The sequence below is a fragment of the Neomonachus schauinslandi genome, chromosome 14 (genome assembly GCF_002201575.2).
Source record: "Neomonachus schauinslandi chromosome 14, ASM220157v2, whole genome shotgun sequence".
NCBI classification, from domain to species: Eukaryota; Metazoa; Chordata; class Mammalia; order Carnivora; family Phocidae; genus Neomonachus; species Neomonachus schauinslandi.
In genome coordinates this window covers 27388516-27405407 of record NC_058416.1, presented here as the reverse complement: position 1 = coordinate 27405407, position 16892 = coordinate 27388516, and the positions used below count along the sequence as shown (strand labels likewise).

Genomic DNA, 16892 nt, shown 5'->3' with positions numbered 1-16892 from the left:
TTACGCTGAGGGAGGGGTAGCCTGGTTCTTAGCAATCTGAGAAGAAAGAGAGGGGGCAGCCCAAAGCCTACAGATAAGGGTTCTGTCTCTCCGATCTCCCACTTTCCTCATCTAGAGAGTGGTCCTAATAGTAACATCCACCTTACAGGGGGAAATGGCTGAAGTTCCGGGCTTGGTCAGGAGGGAAGGGGCTATAGTCAAAGCAAGGCCAGCCACGCTCTGATGCTACTGTTCAGGCCACCATTTCTAACAGGCATCTGCTGCAGGCCCAGCCCCAGTGCTGGTGGTACACCAGGTGTAAGCAGTGATGCTAGAGAGTGATTCAGACAGGCCTGGCCTTGGCCTCCAAGACTTAGGACCGAAATTGAGAGGAGAACCACCGCTACGATTCAGTAATAACACTGCAGGTAGGCTAAGGGATGGACATGTTTGTAGGCTGGTGTCTGTGAGCAGAGGGATCGTGTTCAATTTCTGTTAGAGACAATGGGATGGAGGGGGTTGCTAGTGATGTGGGGGGGGGGGGGTGGGGGGACCGGGCTGGGCTGGTTTTATGGAGATGGGATTTCAGGAGCTTGGAGAGCTGAGCATGTGCTGCACGTGGGATTCGGGGAGACAATTCAGTATGTCTACAGCCTTGATGAGATAAGATTGTCAAGGAGTAGTTTTTTTTTTTGTTTTTTTATTCATGAGAGACAGAGCAAGAGAGAAAGGCAGAGGGAGAAACAGGCTCCCAAGGAGCAGGGAGCCCGATGCGGGACTCGATCCCAGGACCCTGAGATCATGACCTGAGCCGAAGGCAGACGCTTAACCATCTGAGCCACCCAGGCGCCCTGTCAAGGAGTAGTTTTAAAACCGAAGATATTAGCCCACATTTATTCTTTCACTTCAAGACTGACAGGTATGTTCTTGGTAGTAAAATTTTCTTTTTTTCTTCTGAAAGAGCTTGGGCTCTTATCACTACCCCACAACTTCTCAAATTCCTTGAGGACTAAGGTAGCAGGGAAATAAATGAACAAAGGGATGAACAAGTGAGTGAAATATACAAAGACAAAATGTTTATTGGGCACACGGTATGTTCTCAGTGATTCTCAAAGAGGTAGGTCGTGGTAGAGGTTGGGAGAGCAAGCCCTAGAGTTGGACTGTTTGTGTTGGAGTCCCGTCCTGCCACTTACTGATGTGTGACCTTGGGTGGGTCACTTTAACCATTCCGGGCCTCAGTTTCCATTTTTGTCACCTGGGGCTGGTAATGGTACTGAGCTTATAGGGTTGTTGTGCAGATTAAATGAATGAATCCATTTAAGCACATGCTACAGCGCCTGGCACACAGTGGGCATTCAACAAAAGTTAGCTATTAATATAAAATTATTTTATCAATGTATTCGTTTAATCATGGACGGAAAACTCCCATGCTTGTGGCCAGTCAGCATAAATGAGTGAACTGAAGCACCAGATCTGAAGGGGAGACTGATGTTAAGGGGGATGTGGGGCCAGCGCTGTGATTTCCATAATCTCCTCTTGGGTAGTGTTACCCCAGGTGTCAGCACGGCTCCTGAAAAAGTGAAGACCTTCTACATTTCCTCCTCACGCTCTTATTTACTCATTTACTTCTCAAAACCCTGACTTTGGGAGCGCCGGCCCTTGGCTATATCTCGAATTGCGTTTTGTTCACCGTACCTCTGGGCCCAGTACCGGCCAGGTGGCCAGTCACCTTTCCTCCAGGGCCCGCGTACAGCACGTTTCTTTCAATCACAGACCTCAAGGAAGGGCCTCGAAAACTCAAAGTACCCGGGTGCGTCACCCTGCCCACGGTGAAGTGCAAATGAGAGGAGTGACTCTGCAGAGGTGGAATTTGGGGCGTTTGCAGCGCGCGGAGGGGCGGAGCGGGCTCTCCCCCACTGACCCTGACTCACCAGCAGGTGGCGGTCTATCTGCCAGGCCTGCAAGGTAACCGACCAAAAACTTGAACGGGATGTTGATGCCACTGCAAGAGACTAGCACAGCCGAGTCTCCTCGAGCCGAGCTGTCGGCATCCGCGAAAAAGTGGGGAGAGAAGAGAGCGGACCCCCTGCTGGAGTCACTCAAGGATTCAGACACTACGAGCTTCATTCGGGAAGGCTTCAGAAGGGGTGAGTACCGAGAAGCGCACGGAAAACGGAGTGTTGTGCTTCTCTTAGGGCATTGTCCTTAGCTTGCACTGACTGATTTCCGACCCTCTGGGAAGGACAAGTCTGGAAGGGAGCTGCCTGATCAGATGGATGGAGCGCGGGAAAGAAGCCGGGGAAGCTGGTGCCTGCGCGCCAGGCACTCTGCAGCGGGAGGAGCTCCTGTTCCCTTCCGCCAGATGGCGCTCTCTGGCTTTCCCTCGGCCTCCCGCTCGAGTCCCTGGAGGCTGCCGCCGCAGCGGCCGCTCTAGCCGACCCGTGCGGGCTCTGTGGTTCCGGGCGGAAGTGAGGCGCCGAGCGGAACGGCCTCTGGTGACATTTTCTCCGGGCGGCGCGGACGAGTGAAGGGACTTGGTGGTGGAGGCTGTGGAGGTGGCGAGATTCGCTTTAGCCTCGGCGGGGCTTTGACCGCGACCCTCAGCTCGCCGCCGGGGCTCGTGCTGAGGTGGAGAAGGCGGCGGCGGCCGTCGCGCCCCGAGTCACCGCGGCCCGGGGAGTCCCGGTCGGGGCGTCGGTGCGTGCCCCGACGGGGCGCGCGGAGCGGGCGAGGGCGAGGAGGTACAGAGCTGCCGCGGAGCGCAGGTGAGTCGGGAAGGTGCGCAGGGCTGGGGCCCGGCTGCCGGTCGAGCGGTGGGACCAGGCTGCGTCTCGGGGAGGGGTTGAGCTGGGTTGGAGGGGTGCGGGCCGCGGGTGTGGGCTCTGCGGCGCCCGGGCTCCGGGGTCGTGACGGGCCCGGAGTGTTTGCGCCCGGACTTGGCGGGAGGCACGGCCCGGGTGGGGGCTCCCGGCAGGAGCGGAATCGCTGGACGCCTTGTTCGTCCGCCGGCCGGTGACCCTCGGGTCCTCCCGGCCCGGCCGATGACCCTCGGGTCCTCCCGGCCCGGCCGAGCTGGCGGGCGGAACTTACCTCTCCCCTTCCCCGGGTCGCGGGTCCCTCTCCCGGGGGGCTGCGAGGAGGCTGGTGTTGCCGCTGCCCCTGGGCCGCGCGGGGGAGCGGCTTTTCGGCCCTGGAGTTGTCTTCACGCAACTTTCCGGCGCCCCGGCCCGCGGGAGAAGCGGCGGCGGTGGCCCTGCCAACTCTGCCAGCTCCGCGAGCCGGGATCTGGCGCCGACACCTGCCCCTGCTCCCAGGAGTCCAGGCGGCCGCCCCAGCGCCGTGGCCTAAGAGGAGGGAGAAAAGGCTTCCTTTGGCTGGCGCCGCTTGCCTCTCGGCGCTTCCTCTACTTTCGGTCGGCCGTCGCAGCCGGTCGATGGGAGGCATGTGTCAGCCTCCAAAATTGACCTCTTCTGGAGAGTTTGTCAACTTTATGTAGAAAATCGGCGAAGATGTAAACTGACGGGCCCGAAGTTAAAGATCGTTGCGTTCTTTGACTTTTCCCGGGGGGTTTTCACTTCCCCCCCAGTAGCACTTCATGCTTTGTAATTTATTTCTTATAGCACCGATCTCAGTTTATGGTTGGGGCCGCAGCCCCCACGAGAAACCGCAGGTCATTCATTCTCTCTTTTAAGTCCTCCTCTCCGCTGTCGCAGAATAGAGGCTGGCAGGTTGAACGAATGAACCTCTCTCTCTACTTGTTCTTCCAGATCGAACCGCCCGAGCAGTTTATGCTTAATGTGCTTTTCACTTCTTGACTGAGCTTTTGCTTTCTGAATCCATCCACCCAGTAGGATGAAAATCTCACTGATGATGCTTTGTCAAGGTTGGACCTCTTAATTACAAATACATCTGGCAGTTTTGCTTAGGCTATTATTGTGTAGTGTCGTTGGGCACATGCTAACAGTTTGAATCACTCCCTTTCTTCTCCTGGGATATTTTAAGGATGGAGGCTGTTAACTTTCTAATGTAGTTTTGCTGATCCAGGCAGTCTGGATTCCTCCATTAAGAGCATTGCCTTTTGGTTTAACAAGCATTTTTAGAGGCCTACAATTGATAGTTATTACCTGATCTCCTGAGGAGTCAAAACGCTGACCGTTTGTTAGTGGGAAGTGTAATATTTTGGGTGTCTAATCTGGCCAATGGGATGCTTAGTTTAGTGCTTTATGCACAGTAGGTGCTCAGTAAATAAAAAATTGAGTTAAATTTTAGTTCAGGAAACTAAGATGGAATTTACTGCAATGACCTATGCTGCTTTCAAAAGAATCTTAGTGAAATTTCATGCAGTTCCATTGAGAAATAAAAATATTTTTAGCCATTTTTATTTTTATTTATTTATTTATTAGAGATTTTATTTATTTATTTGACACAGAGAGAGAGAGCACAAGTAAGCAGAGCAGCAGGCAGAGGGAGACGGAGAAGCAGGCTCTCCAGCGAGCAGGGAGCAGGAGCTGACATGGGGCTCGATCCCAGGACTCTGGGATCATGACCTGAGCAGCCCTTAACTGGCTGAGCCACCCAGATGCCCCTATTTTTAGCCGTTTTTAAATCAGAGTGCTTTTCAGTATCACTGTACTGTTAAAACTTCAAACTATACTTATTTTTCATAACATTAACATTTTGTAGATGTAAACTTCAATATAGGTGTATACAACATGGAAGGCAGAGAGAAATTTCCAGGTAATTATACCTAAAGCATCAGCTAAATGATTTCTTAATGAAAATATTTTTGTGAAAAAGACATCTGACATCTTTTTGTGAAAAAGAGGTGGAGCTGGAAGCTTTCCCCAGTGCTAGCTTCATATTACGTTCACAGTGTAGTTGTTACATTACTAATTTAGTTTATATTACTATTAAATGCATTTATGAAAGTGTTCTAATGCTCTTTGTCTTATACTCTTCGTGATTAACCCAAGATCTGATATTAAAGATAAATTCAGCTTAAATTTTAATTTAATGCAGTTCTGTTGGAACTGAGTGCTCAGTATATGTCCTTCAAAGATTTTATTTTGTAAGTGACAATGGTACCTTAAGTATGATACAGTCTACTGTATGACTAGTAACTTCTCCAAGCTCGTGTAACTTGTAAACTTATTATTCAAGGAGTTGTTTTGCTGGGATCCTCAATCTTACGGTTTTGTTCCGACGTCTGCATGAGTGAACTTGATGTATGTGAAATTAGAATGGTTTTGTTATTGTTTTATCTTTCTTTTTAAAGTTTGGAACAGGTATATAGTAGAGACCCAAACCCTATGTTTGTAAGTTTGGCAAATCATCGTAGACCTTCCTAATTTTCCTGCATGTAACTAGGGATGTGAAAACAAATGTATATTCATGCTTACATGCTTACAATTGACAGAACTTGAGAAAACCTGTAAAAGATTAAAAATGTGGTACTTTTTTTTTTTTTTTAAGATTTTATTTATTTGAGAGAGAGAGAGTCAGTGAGCATGAGCGGGGGAGGGGCAGAGGGAGAAGCAGACTCCCCGCTGAGCAGGGAGCCTGATGGCTGGATCCCAGGATCTGGACCCTGGGATCATGACCTGAGCTGAGGGTAGATACTTAACCGACTGAGCCACCCAGGCATCCCAAAATTATGCTACTTTTAAAATTTTATTTTTTTATTATTATTTTTTTAAGATTTTGTTTATTTATTTGAGAGAGAGAATGAGAGGGGGGAGGGTCAGAGGGAGAAGCAGACTCCCTGGTGAGCAGGGAGCCCGATGTGGGACTCCATCCCAGGACTCCAGGATCATGGCCTGAGCCGAAGGCAGTCGCTCAACCACCTGGGCCACCCAGGCGCCCCTAAAATTTTTATTTTTTAAGTAAATGTTACACCCAACATGGGGCTCAAACACGATCCTGCGATCGAGTCACATGCCCTGTGAATTGAGCCAGCCAGGTGCCCCTCACAATGTGCTATTAATGTGTTTTCTTTTGAACCATACTGATTACGGTATTCTGTATTATTTTATTAAAGAATCTGGGGCCAAAGAAATTTTCTTGGATAGCTGTAGTAAAAATGAAATAGACATATTAGTAGTTGGGGAAGAGCTATTGAAAACTTTGAGGAAACAGAGGACAGCACATTAGGTAGAACCTCTTCTCACAGCACTAATTTATTGGTTGCTTACTGTGTGCCCCTAGTGCCCTGGTTGCTAGAGATACACTGGTGAATAGGACTGACAAGGTCCTGATGCTGAAAAAACATTTAAATCTGACTCTGAGATGAGTTTCCAGGTGGGCATTCCGGCTAGGTAGCAGCTTACCCAAAGTCATGAGGATCAATCTTGACTGGCTAAGTGTGGCCAGTGCCTTGAGTTTACAGAGGGATGGGTTGTGAAGGTACCTTAGTCTGCTAAAGTGTTACTTTCTTTCAGGGGAAAAAAGCTGAGGTGGAATATGAAGGATGTGATAGGCATTCCTTTTGAAAGATTTTCTTCATCCTTATGTTCAATGAGTAGAAATGTTGCTGGTTTAATTTTATTATTATTATTATTATTTTAGAGAGAGCAAGCGAGTGAGCGAGCGGAGAGGGGCAGAGGGAGAAGGGGAGAGAGAGAATCATAAGCAGGCTCAGTGTGGGGCGTGACAGTGACGCTGGGCTCAATCCCAGGACCCTGAGATCATGACCTGAGCCGAAATCCAGAGTCAGACACTCATTCGACTGAACCACCCAGGTGCCCCACTGATTTTCATTTTTTATTTTGGGTTGATTTTGTCAGACTGATAGTTCTTTTTATTTAGTTTTTAATTCCAGTCTTAAATTTAAATTTGATTGTTGTCATGAAACTTTTCTAAATCCTTTTAAGGTTTATCTTTAATTGTACCTACACTCCTTGCTCTTTCAGGGCTCATGATAGATAGGGGAAATAGTGTTTTCTGATTGTGTGTGGGCAGCCTCTCAGCACAAGTGGGATTGATGTTCAGTTTTCACACTCAGCCTACAGATCCTTGTAAAAGGAAGGAGCAGGGTGAAACTAAGAAGTATTTTATATTCCTTCTATATTTCTGGGCTAAGGGAGGAAATGTGTGTTGTATATATTATACATATTTTTCATAACATATTAGTAGCAGATGATAATAGTAAACATGGTTTAAAAATAACATAAAATAACCAGCATACTCAGATTTGATGATTGTCTTGTTTAGGATTTGTGGCTTTATAGTGTTCATTTTAAGTTTTGTTTCTGTTCTCTTTCATGTCTTCATTTAAAACAGGGACCTCTGATTCTGTCACTTAATAGCCGAAAGATAGATGGTATAAATCCTAATTTATTAATTTGACTTGATTCAATTTTAAAACTACCTGGATGGTTATTTTCTAGTTAAGATTAATTAAAAGTAGAAATTTACCACAGAACTGACTTATTTGTATGTGGGGGTGTTTATACCTGGTTAAATCAGAAGCCCATTTACTGAGTACTTAGGTGCCAGGTAGGGATGGGTAGAAAGAGAAAAGAAACAATTTCTGCATAAGGTACTCAAATCTAGTGAGCCAGATGACCTCTAAGTTTCTTTCCTGCCCTAAAATGTGAAGAAAAGTAGGCTATAGCAGAAAAAGTACTGTATAGCAAAGTGTAGTATGGAGTTAGTCTTTTCCTTTATAAAATAATTTTATTTTTTATTTTTTTTTTAAAGATTTTATTTATTTATTTGACAGAGACACAGAGAGGGAACACAAGGCGGGAAGTGGGAGAGGGAGAAGCAGGCCTCCTGCTGAGCAGGGATCCTGATGCGGGGCTCAATCCCAGGACCCTGGGATCATGACCTTAGCTGAAGGCAGATGCTTAACGACTGAGCCACCCAGGCGCCCCTAAAATCATTTAAAATAAGGTATTGGAGAATGACATTTTTCTTCCTCCTTGCCCCCCCATGACATTTTTCTTTTCTTTTTTTTTTTTTTTTTTAAGATTTTATTTATTTGAGAGAGAGAGAGAGAATGAGAGAGAGAGCATGGGGGGGGGAGGGTCAGAGGGAGAAGTAGACTCCCCACCGAGCAGGGAGCCTGATGTGGGACTCAATCCCGGGACTCCAGGATCATGACCTGAGCGGCAGGCAGTTGCTTAACCAACTGAGCCACCCAGGCGCCTGACATTTTTCTTAAATAGGTCTCTAAGTGTGAAAGAAAATGATTGGAGACTTGAGTGTTCTTTTTTGTACTGCCAGTTCATTTATAAAATACTTTTTCCTCTGCCTGGAATTCAAGTCCATGTATTAGTAAATTAGTTTTGATTGTTCAAAGAGCAAGAAAAGGAAATCTTTTAAAATTTATAGCAGTCATTCCTAAGACTGTGGATAAACTAGGCTTGTCCTTAGGTAATCTAGAGTTTTAAGTTTTCATTAGTGTGGTAAACATTAGGGAAACAAGATACCGACCAAAGTGTCCAGAAGTTATTTTATACTGAGTTGTCTGGTTTAAAAAAAAAAAAAAAAACTTTTATGATGTTCTGAGTCAGCATTTTGCTAGGTGCCTTATAATTAGGGAAAGGTATTGTTGGGGATAGGGAAGTTGGGTGTGGACTAAAACTCTGGGAAAACAGGACTGTTTTCCTTTCTGTATTAAGAACAAAAACCTCATGTGGTTAAGATTTTAAGTGGTATCCTGTCTGCCCTAGTTTTAACCTAGCATAGAAGCATAGTTTATTCTTACATCAGTGATTTATCATCAAGGGTTTCCCATTACTTTATTACACTACAGTCCATCATATAATTGCTATGTTAGGTTTTTGGCATCATTTATCTTGGGGACCTCAGGTCCTAGCATGTGGTGACCCATCTTTATCCCATCTCTATGTGTACTATATTCTGAGGGAGATAGAAATGGCCAGAGCAGAGATCTTGGAGGAAATCTAGAACCTGTGTTTTAAAGTATCCTTGATTTATACTGATGGTGCTTTCGAGTACTTAGAGGGTCTCACATCAGCCATAGTGCATTCTTTCCTTTTGGTTCTTCCTTGGCTCTTGATGCTGGTTTATTCAGTCTGAGGCTGGGCCAGATACATGTCAGTAGTGGTAGTATCTGCAACATGAAGTGATTTGAGCAGTCATTATCACTCTTGGCCTATTTATAGAGCCTGTATCAGTGGAGAAAAGGTTGGCTGGCAAGCAAGCAAAGCCGCTCTCTTCCCGTGGTTGCAGTCTCACAATTTATATTTCAGTCTGGGTGGGCCAAATCCATTCAGCTGCATTAATTTTTAGTGTTCCTTTTCTGTACTCCAATCTTTTAGCACTGCAGTTTCTTAGTCAACTTCACTCATGAAGGAAAAAACCCAAATAACTATTATCACACTGAAAATAATTAGCAATAATTCCTTACTGTCATATGATATTTAGTGTTCAGATTGCTCCATTGTCTCTTAAATGTATTTTTACTGAACCAAAAATGGTCTGTGTATTGTTTGGTAATCTAAAGGTTCCCCCTACATTTTTTCCCCTGGCAAATTGTTGAAGAAACAGTTTTCCCCATTTGAATTTGTCAGTTACATTCCTGTGGTGGTTTTAAACATGTTCCTCTGTCCCTTTGGTCTCTCGTTAGTTGGTATTAGGTTTAGAGGCTTGATCAGATTTAGTTTCTATGATGTATATTGGTTGTTGTTTTTTTTTTAAGATTTTGTTTGAGAGCCAGGGGGAGCAGGAGTGGGAGAGGGAGAAGCAGACTCCTCACTGAGCAGGGAGCCGGATGTGAGGCTCAGTTGTAGCATCCTGAGATCATGACCCAAGCCGAAGGCACTTAACCAACTGAGCCACCCAGGCACCCCTGTAATGTGTATTGTTTCTCTCCTTTTTCTTTGAAGGGGCAAAAATATATCTTATCGATGATGTTGAGTAATTGCATCAGGAGGCACATAACATTTGGTTCTCTGTGGTGTTAGCAGCTGTTGATACTCATTGCTGAGCTGCATTACTTACTTACTCCTGATTCCTCACTCTGAATGCCTTTCATCATTCCCAGTTCTGAGGCTTTTATACTGAACCTTGTGTATAGCCTTTTCAATGTCTCCCTTTTGAGAGCTAAGGGAAGGGATGAGTTGCTGTGGAGAAGAGGGCTATTTCCGCTACATTGTAATATTATAGGGGGTTTATTTCAGTCCTGATCTTTGGTTCCTGCACTGTTCATATTATCCATGCTACCTACCCCTCTCTCGGGAAAAACTAACTCCAAATCCAACAAATAATCAAAAAGAAGTCCTTTGGGAGCAAAATTTGTTTTGAGATATTGGTGCTTACTAAGATAAAAGTACTGTTGTCATTAAAGTAGGTTAGTGGGCACCTGGGGGGCTGAGTTAAGCTTCTGCCGTTGGCTCGGGTCATGATTCCAGGGTCCAGGGGTCGAGTCCTGCATGGGGCTCCCTGCTCAGCGGGAGTTTGCTTCTCCCTCTGCCCCCTCCCCCACTCGTGCTCACGCGCTCTCTCTCTCAAAAATAAATGAAATCTTAAAAAAAAATGAAGTGTGTATATATAAAAATTAGAAAAAAGGTTAATTTTTCTATTTCAAAAGATTTGGCAACATCACTGTTTATAGACATAATGGATTCTTCCTAGAACTGAACATCTGGGGAGATGGGGCTTTGTGTGACTTTCAGTAAGATAATGCTGCTTTTACCTTAGTTGTGTTATGTTGCCTAAGAAATTTAGTTTCGTAGTGTCTGATTTTTGCATCTTTATGCATAAGTTCACAGCATTTATATACAGTATTCTAACTAAGGAAATAGATTTACTAGGCTGTTAGCAGTGGCGTCTGTTTTTGTCTTACGTTTTTATGTGGAAAGGTAAAGGAGAGTTACACTGTCAGAAATCATGTTGACTCTGTGTAATGGAATACGTTTTTATATACAAGTTGATAGTGCTGTTAAGCAAACAAGGGGTTTCATTAGTGGTCTTGGTGATTTTTTTTTTTAAGATTTTATTTATTTATTTGAGAGAGAGAATGAGAGACAGAGAGCACGAGAGGGAAGAGAGTCAGAGGGAGAAGCAGACCCCCCGCCGAGTAGGGAGCCCGATGCGGGACTCGATCCCGGGACTCCAGGATCATGGCCTGAGCCGAAGGCAGTCGCCCAACCAACTGAGCCACCCAGGCGCCCTGTCTTGGTGATTTTTAAAAACGATTCAGTTCATCAGTTTAACAAATATTTATTAAATATTATGTATTAGGGAAAAACCATTCTATATTAGGAACTGTGAATGAACTGAAGACGATTAATATAATCCCTGTTTTCAAAGGAGATTGCAATATAATGGGGCTGAAGGGGGTGAGTAAAAACATTTGCACAAGTAACTGGTTTCTTTTTTTTTTGCTTTCTTCATAACGTGCTGTTTCCCTCCTCCCCCGTGTTTAAGGTTAACTCTTAATTTCTTGGGCTTAAATTTTCTCAGTCATTGCTGTGTGTGTGTGTGTTTTTTTTTGCTTTAAAAATCACTCTCATAGCAGTGTATGTGTTGTGTGCCACAGTCAGAAAAATCAGGTAATAATTAGTAGGTGCTAATTTTTTTGGATGATTATTTATATTGTGATTCTCTCCCACCGTTAGATTGTCATATTATCTGTTCTGATATCCAACTTGCCTGACACTGTAGAGTCACTTTATAATGTTTGACAGTTGCCTACACCAGCAGGAAGTTGGCGTACAGAACTGTTAGAAAGCACTGCTTCATTCTAGTTTTATTTTCTTGGGTTGCAATTTGTCTCTTGGTCTCTGTCTTCTGTTCATGTTTTTATTTTAAAAAGTAAAACCATGCAAAACTTCAAAACACCTTAATGTGGGTCTTTTTTTTTTTTTTTTTAAGTTTTTAGGTGTAGGGTAGGCTAAGTTTGGCAAAGAACTTAGAAAGTGGTTTTAAAGACCCATAATTGATTGTCATAGATTTTGCTTTTTTTTAATCTCGGTCCCAATTATTAGGAAAGTTACTACTACTTAAAGTGAGTTAGTAGAATATGCAAGCTATAATTTATTTTATATCTTAACTGTCTTGGAGGCAGAAATTTCTATTCTCTTAGAGTTAAGCTGCATTGTTGGTGGTGGTCTCATGATTTTTTTTTTTTAAGTTCCATTCATATAAGAAGTGTTTTTACAACAGCGTAGAAGCAGTCCAGTTGCTTTGATTTTTAGCGCTAGGAGAGTGCATCATTTTTGAATCATAGATTCAGTAATAAATGCATAGTTGAGGGGTGCCTGGCTGGCTCTGTCAGTAGAGCATGTGACTTGATCTCAGGGTTATAAGTTAGAGCCCCATGTTGGGTATAGCAATTACTTAAAAATAATTTTTTTTTAATAGAACAGCCTCTTTTATTTATTTTTTTTTTAGGGGGAAGGGGCAGAGGGAGGGGGGAGAGAGAACCTTAAGCAGGCTCCTTGCCCAGTGTGGAGCCCCACGTGGGTCTTGATCTTATAACCCTGAGGTCGTGACCTGAGCTGAAATCAAGAGTTGGATGCTTAACCAACTGAGCCACCTGGTTACCCCCAAAATAAAAAGTCCTTAAAAAAACCCCAAAACAAACACCTGAACAAACACATGTAACTGAATATTTAAACTGTAAGCCAGCTAATAATTTTTGGATTTCAAAGCTAAACCAATTAAAAAAATAACTAAAAAATTTGTTTAGACTGCTGTGAGGCTATTTGGATAGCACTTCCCTTGCTTAATAACTCCTTCCCTCCTCTGTATGGCATAGTTTTTACTTTTTTTTTTCAACGATTTTATTTTTATTTATTTGAGAGAGAGAGGGAGAGCCCATAGGGAGAAGTAGACTCCCTACTGAGCAGAGAGCCTGATGTGGGGCTTGATCCCAGGACCCTGAGATCATGACCTGAGCCGAAGGCAGATGCTTAACCGACTGAGCCACCCAGATGCCCCAGCATAGTTTTTACTTTTATCGATTAATTATACGGTATGCCTTGGGCATGGTTTTAAGTAAGTGCAGTGTGGAAAAATATACTGCTTGTGTGGTTTCTATAAAGTGAATAAAAACAATGGATATTTGTTTTTAGGGAAAGTTATCAGAGTAGCCCTGTTTACTTTCTTAAGTGTAAAATGTAGATATATTTTGATTTACACAAAATATATATATATATTTTTTGGTTAAAGTTTATTATTATTATTTTTTTAGTAATCTCTACAGCCAATGTGGGACTTGAACCCATGACTCCAAGATAAAGAGTTGCACCCTCGGGGCGCCTAGGTGGCTTAGTCGGTTAAGCATCTGCCTTTGGCTCAGGTCATGATCCCAGGGTTCTGGGATCAAGCCCCGCGTTGGGCTCCTTGCTCAGCGGGAGCCTGCTTCTCCCTCTCCCTCTGCCTGCCGCTTCCCCTGATTGAGCATGCGCTCTCTCTCTGTCAAATAAAATCTTAAAAAAAAAAAAAAATTGCACGTTCTTCCAGCTGAACCAGCCAGGTGCCCCACAAAACATGTATTCTTTTTTTTTTTTTTTTTAAAGATTTTATTTATTTATTTGAGAGAGAGAATGAGATAGAGAGAGCATGAGACTGGGGAGGGTCAGAGGGAGAAGCAGACTCCCTGCCGAGTAGGGAGCCCGTTGTGGGACTCGATCCTGGGACTCCAGGATCATGACCTGAGCCGAAGGCAGTCGCTTAACCAACTGAGCCACCCAGGCGCCCCCCAAAACATGTATTCTTGTGTAATTGTGGGTGAAACCAAATTATGAAGTGGCTTAGTATTTATTTAAACATTAATAGCTTATATTAATTGAGCCATAGATTTAAACAAGGAAAAAATGGCATGTTATTTGCATTTCCTGTAGCTGATATTGAAAAAATATTTGTCACTTAAGCCTTTATCATTATTGTGTATATCTGAAAGGCATGTGTTAAGCTAATATGATGCATTTGTAGATAAAGTTAGTGCTGAAGTAAAGGGTAACTGCACTTGTAGCAGAGTTTGTCCTTAAAATTTTTAAATGGTTGGGAAATTATTAAAAAATAAGGGCTTGGGCGCCTGGGTGGCTCAGTTGGTTAAGCGACTGCCTTCGGCTTGGGTCATGATCCTGGAGTCCCGGGATCGAGTCCCACATCAGGCTCCCTGCTCAGCAGGGAGTCTGCTTCTCCCTCTGACCCTCCTCCCTCTCATGCTCTCTGTCTCTCATTCTCTCTCTCGCAGATAAATAAAATCTTAAAAAAAAAAAAAAAATAAGGGCTTTTAAAATGCCAATGTTTGAAAAAGCAAAATGTCCTCAAGATTCTATTTTAATGAAACTTACTTTTAAAAAATGGTATCACAGGCCCTAGCAAAATATCTTTTGCTTAATAAATACTGAATATAAATATATGTTGTTCAACAAATATTAGGTATCTGGTAGGTTTTGGGTATTTTTCTAGATGCTGCAGATACAGTAATTAATGGGACAAATCCCCTGCCCTCTTGTATCTCATATTTTATGAAGCAGACAGACAATAAACTGTAAACACAAATGAGCAAGGTAATTTTAGTCTCCTTTTAAAAATAGAGAATAATGGGATATGGGTGAGAGAGAAGGTGTTTATAGTATACTTAAGGAAGGCCTTTTAAAGGTGAGTTTGAATTGAGATCTGAAATACAAGAGCAAGCCAACTTTCAAAAGAGCGATGGGGAGTGCTTTCCTGGTAGTGCGAACAGCAAGTGCAAAATCCCCTGAATCAGAAAAGATCTTAGCATGTTGAAGAATTTGGAGCCTAATGAAGCAAAATGATGCTGAGGTAAGACTTGAGCAATACATGCCTTATAGGCCTTACTGTAGAAACTGTAGGTCTAAGCAAGGAGCAGTCTTGTTTACCTTCTTTGGTGTACAGTGTAGATGTGCCTTGATTCACACAGAAGAAGAGATATTCTTGTATATTTATGGGCAAAACCCAAATTTTAAATAACCTCAAATACATTAGGAAAGCTTATTTTAAAGGAGTCTATATGAAAGCCTTATCTTTAAAGTGTATAACCTAAATGATCTTTTGTAAAGATCCAGATGTTCAGAACTTCATTTTGGTTAAAGGAGGCTACTTGTGTAGCACAATCTAGTCTTAGGTTAAGAAGCAGGTTGGGAATTCAGAAACTGTTCTAAATATATCTATCTAAATCTATCTAAATATATCTTGGCCATTGACCTATATATTCTTTTCTTAGAAATGAGGATTATATATTTCAGGTTAACTATGAGCAATAATTAATAAAAATAATTATAATGTTCTGGAAACCTAAATGGAATTGTTTAGGTAGTTGTCAGTGTGGATAGACTACTTATTGTGTGTATCTTTTTAAATTATAGCTTTAAAAAAAGCCTACAAATAGGCAATAAAATAGTCATCAGTTTGTTTTTAAAAATAGTGACTAAAGCATTCTTTTAGTAGGCTTTTCAGTTGAAATCGCCTATATCTTTTTTTGCTTTTTAAAATATTCCTTGAGGGGTGCCTGGGTGGCTCAGTCAGTTGGGCATCCAACTTGTGATTTCGGCTCAGGTCATGATCTAATCTCATGGGCAGTGAGATGGAGCCCTCAGTTGGGCTTTGCACTCAGCACGGAGTCTGCATGGGATTCTGTCTCTCTACTCCTCCCTCCACGTGTGCATGCTCTCTCTCTCTCTCTCTCTCTCTCACACACACACACACACACAGGTAAATCTTTATTTATTTATTTATTTTAAAGATTTTATTTTTTACTTGAGAGAGCCAGAGAGAGAGAGAGCACGAGCAGGGTGAGGGGCAGGGGGAGAAGCTGACTCCCCACTGAGCACGCAGCCCAGCTTGATCCTGGGACTCTGGGATCATGACCTGAGATGAAGCAGACCCTTAACCAGCTGAGCCACCCAGCTGCCCCAATAAATAAATCTTTAAAAATAAAATAACCCTTGGAAGTTTTTGAAACATTGAGGTCTTGGCTAATTCATGGTTGAGTTTTACGCTGTATCTAAAATCGACAATAGTCATCAGTAATAGTGCTTACAGGCACTAGTTTTCTAATGGTGAGAAGCAAAGGCCAGAGCAGTGCAGGTTGCTCTCATGTCGACTTTTCAGTGAAGTCTGCAAGTAAATCCGTTAACTGTGCTGGTTTTCTGTTAGCAGTGATGACTGTAACATATGTATATTGTAGCATCCCATGCATTTTTTAAAAAGCAAGAATGAGATGTAATAGGTTCACTTAACTTTGATTTTGATAAGTCCAGTGTGCAGCTGGCCTCTAACCTAGTTGAAGCCGGGAACTCATTTGATATCCGGGCACTCTTTTTCTGTTTGTATACTCGCTCCTACTGTCTACTGCTTTTCTCTGTGGGCTTCATTTTCAGTCAGGCGTTCCTCTCATGAGAGCACAGTTGACTTTCCAGCAGCTCCAAGCTTACAGTTTCCTCAGCATTTAAGAAAAATGAATAGACTTTATATTTTAGAGCAGTTTTAAGTTTGCTGAGAAATTGAGAGGAAGTACAGAGTTCCTATATACCTCCTCTTCGGTTTCCCTGTTATTAACGCCTTGCATTAATTTGGTACATTTGTTAACAGTTATGAGCTAATATTGATACATTACAAAGTCCAAGTTTATATTAGGTCTCACTTTTTGCGTTGAAAAATAGAGATACCATACCACGGAATAACAGGTCTGTGGATTTTGACAAATGTCTAATGCCTGTCTATTATTATGGTATCCGACAGATAGTTTCACTGCCCTAGAGATCTCCTTTGCTTCACCTATCATTCCTTCCCCTTCTCCATTTCTCCTTGGCAACCGTGGTTTTTTTTTTTTTTTTTGACTATTTATTTATTTTAATAGACTTTATTTCTCTTTTTTAGTAGTTTGTTTAGAGCAAAATCGAATGGAAGGTACAGAGATTTTTCCATATACCCCTTGCTCTCACACATGCATAGTCTGCCCCATTATC

General features: G+C 43.0%; 1 protein-coding gene across 1 annotated transcript in view; it reads left to right on the top strand.

The window, feature by feature from the left end:
* Window positions 1-2073: 2073 nt before the first annotated feature.
* C14H18orf25 (chromosome 14 C18orf25 homolog) overlaps window positions 2074-16892 on the top strand; it is an 80768-nt gene continuing 65949 nt past the window's right edge. The window contains exon 1 of the mRNA XM_021686334.2: window positions 2074-2126. The gene's annotated coding sequence lies outside the window, so the exon portion shown is untranslated. The remainder of the gene's footprint in view (window positions 2127-16892) is intronic.